The sequence below is a fragment of the Formica exsecta genome, unplaced genomic scaffold, assembly GCF_003651465.1.
Source record: "Formica exsecta isolate Colony F162 unplaced genomic scaffold, ASM365146v1 scaffold231, whole genome shotgun sequence".
NCBI classification, from domain to species: Eukaryota; Metazoa; Arthropoda; class Insecta; order Hymenoptera; family Formicidae; genus Formica; species Formica exsecta.
Window position 1 is genome coordinate 6,752 of NW_021849598.1, and position 4,137 is coordinate 10,888.

Here is a 4,137-nt window from a genome sequence, read left to right on the forward strand (position 1 = left end):
TTTTTACCATCTTCAGCGCACACGAATTAATAAAAATAAAAGTAAATATAAACGTATAAGTGATTCTTAGGCGGTTAAGAAGTGCATAGATACAAAACTGATTAAAATGATGGTAAAAAGCGCAGGTCTCTCACGTCATCCCAGTAAAGGCGAAAAAGTGTTTTCAATGGTGTCCATGTCGTTTCGAGGAAGAAATCCTCGATATTTTGGTCAGAAAAATAATTTAATTTATTAAATTAAATTAAATTATTCAAATTTTTATATATATATTACATTAATATATGTTATTAATATTATACCTATCTTCTTTCCCCTTTAGACTCAAACAACCTTTATCTAATAAGTTTCCTTCTAAAACTTACAAGTTTTGAGATATTTACCTGTTAATATTAAAAAGACACCCTGTATAAATTAAACATAATTTTTAAATACTTTGGTGTATTTTATTTACTTATGCGCGCGTTTTTTATTTATTTGAATTATTACCCAGACAGCACACAATATTTATAAAATATGTACAAAATATTTATGATAATTATTTGAATATTTTATAAATATTTATCAAAATATTTTATAAATATTTTTATAATCTTAGATTTAAGGATGTTCTGGAAGTACCGGTCCAGTCAAAAATTATGGAAATATTAAAAACGCCGATATTATAATCCTCCAGAGATCCAAAGAAAAAAGATGTATATAAATAGTTACGGCAAATCTAATAGAATGTAAAAAACGTAGATTTAGTGACTGTAAATAACTACTACTATTTTTTTCTTAAAAAAAATCTCGGCAAAAAAGTTTTAAGAATGAATTTGCCCTGAATTCAACTTAACAAAGTGAAATTTGTGAAAAATTATAAAATAAAGTAAGGTAATTCGAATGTGACATATCGACTATTGACGTCATTTTTAAATCTTATGAGACCTAACTTTAGGACGTTTAATTGGTCATTTTGTGACCAAAATTTACCGTTATTTTGCTACTTGGGATTGAGATCCTTTAAATGTTTTAATCTATTTAAATGTACCATTTTATATAAATGTCTAGAAGCTTCTCGATTTTTGCTATCAATCTGCCGTCAGATTGCGCGCAGGCTCTGCGTGATTTCTGCTGCCAATCTGCTCACATTGCCTGTCAACAGACTTTGTCAACAAAACACGTGCTTAATGCGGACACAGATGACTATGGTTTTGGTGTGGGATTCTGATTAAATTTGCTACCAATCTGCGCGCATACTGCTAACATTTTCCTATTTGGGTTTATTTTGTTGTTCTTGAGGCATTTACATAAAAGATCTATACATTTTCGATAATAAAACAATAACTGGATGAACTAAAATAACGCGCAGCGAGTTTTTTTTTCAGTCACACTAAATCCCATAAGACCACCGGTCTTTAAGAATATCTCATCGGTGACAATTGCCTTTTACGACTTACATTTTTCTCTGCCTTACTTTCCCAGATACCCAAGAATGTTAAAATCACGTTTTGCCAAAGCTTTGCGACAAGGTGTGCTTTAATTTTGACAGCAATTGTGTAGCAAACATTTGTCTTGTTTTGGTTTGTCAAAAAATTTGAAGCAAATTGACGGCAAAATTTTTCGTCTCACGATGCTGTAAATAATAGAAAAAGGCTTGCCCGTAAATTTTACGCATAGAAGAACACATATGATGCTATTCACGGTGTAACTTTTACGTCAATTAGTAGCAAATCTTGTTATACACGCTATAACAGCTATTTTCAATTATTCATATATTATCATCATCTCATAATTATAATAAATGTCATCTAAGACTTTGTCTGCGCGGTCGCATAGCTTCTAAACGATGCGTCAAAGAACGGATTGTTTCACAAAAAGATAGTCCTTTCTGCGAGATTTATTGTTTCTCACAATTTGTCACAGAAGTCCTGAATCACTCACCCCGTATAGAAAATTACCATAAATTTGCTATCACGCCATGCACAGCAAGTTTGCTATCATACCGTGCATGGCAAGGTTTGCCCTATTCTTGCCGCAAATTTGTGGTCATGCCGTGCACGGCAAGGTTTGCCCTATTCTTGCCACAAATTTGCTGTCATGCCATGCACGGCAAGGTTTGCTCTATTATTTGCGTAAAATGTGCATCACGTTTTGCGCCGTGCATTGCGACAAGCCTTGCCAGCAAAAGCTAAGCTTTTTGCGGATACACCTTGTCACAATTTTGCTGTAAAGGCATGCTCGGGTTTGCTGCAAACTTTGCGCAAAGTTTGCATCATTTTGCTTGCTGGGTTACGTCCACGATTACGACAGACGTGTCTCGTTCTCTGTCATCAGCCTTCGGCTGTTTAGGCTTCTGTTTAGAGTTATATTTAAAGCATAAAGCATAAAAAACGAAATATAAAGAAAGTCTTCGACAAACCATATTCCATAGATTACTCGTTGCTGACATATGCTGCGTTCCGATATTTATTGCCAGTACTGAAAATTTATGATGTACGTGACGTAAATTATAGATTTTCAGTACTGGCAGTGAATATCGGAACGCAGCTATAGATGACATGTTACACATAGTTTACATTGTTTACGTGCAGACATAGTGCAGACGTAGACTATTATAGTTTACCAAAAAGTAAAGAAAAACAGGAGTGAGCATATCGGTAGTGCGGTAGACTTATAGCGAACCATTGAACTCCATACATATTGGAATGAGCGATGCGATTCCATGGCTGTCGCCACTATTTCGTCGAGAGAGAGGTGCGTTTGAATTTTGGCATTTCTTTCTAATATTACCTGATTAGTCCATGCCATGGCACGTGATATCAGAATGATGTGACGTGCATGCCATGGACTAATCAGGTAATATTAGAAAGAGATGCCAAGATCCAAACGCATCTCTCCCTCGGCGAAATAATAGTGACAGTCAAACAATGGGATCGTTCATTCCAGTATGTATAGAGTTCAATGTCGCGAACGGTAGTACGTCATCGCAGCCATCTTGACTGTCCACTTTTTTGACGTTTTCCAGGGCCATGCACAGCCACTTGTTGCCTTATTTGTTTCAATGTGCACTTATTTTGCGCACGATCACTGATTCTAAATAAGTGAGAGGAAGAGCCAGTATTAAGCTAAAAAAATATTATTAATAAGTGTTAATTGTAAGATCATGGCGCATTGCCAGGCCTTTGAGGTACTTCCAGTATCTCTATCATGTTGCAATTTGTCTCTGAGCGGCCATCTTGACCCACTTATAGTCACTTCCGTCCGCTTGCTTAACACCAAATGCTCATTCCTGTTATTCTTTACTATTTGTAGTTTACGGATAAATGCCCAACCCTGAAATAAATTCGCTGCGCGCTACTGTAGATAAGTGAATCTTTAGTAGAATCTTATCGGTAATAAAACAGTAATTTGGTACAATAAAATGTTCATTTTGTTATTCTTGAGGCAGTTACATAAAAGATCTATACATTTCCGATGATAAAATAATAATTAGATGAACTAAAATAACCGTATAAATTAACTCGTGTAATTATCTTCGATGCAGTCAAAACGGCCGGTAATGTCATCAATCTTCTCTATTATCTCAAGGGTCCACCGAGCCCATTAGGTAACCTTGAAAATCTACCCAGGATCAACGGTCTTTAATAGTATCTCGTCGGTGGTTTACACATATAAGTGTAATATAGTTTTACACACATAAGTTTTTTCTATCTACTGTTTGCAAATCTAATGTATAAATTACTTTATTTTTTATATAAATGTTTTATTATATTTATTATACAAGGTGAGTCTTTTTAATCTTAACAGGCAAATATTTCAAAACCTGTAAGTTTTGGAAGGAAACTTTTTAGATAAAAGTTGTTTGGTTCTGAGGGGGAAAGGAGATAGGAATATTAGTTAGACCTTGGGTAGCATTGTTAAGGTCATATCAAGGTCACATTGAATTTTTTAAATTGAAACCTCTATTTTTTATTGCATATTCTTATATCCTCTAAACTCTATAATAAAGTATGTTTTTATTAAGTACTTTTTGAATTATTTTATATCTTAATCTGACATATTTTGATATAAAAAATAAAATATCTCGTAAAATATTTAGTTTTCGATAATCTTACCGTAATACTTTTATGTACAGAATAATGAGACAAATCAATTAGT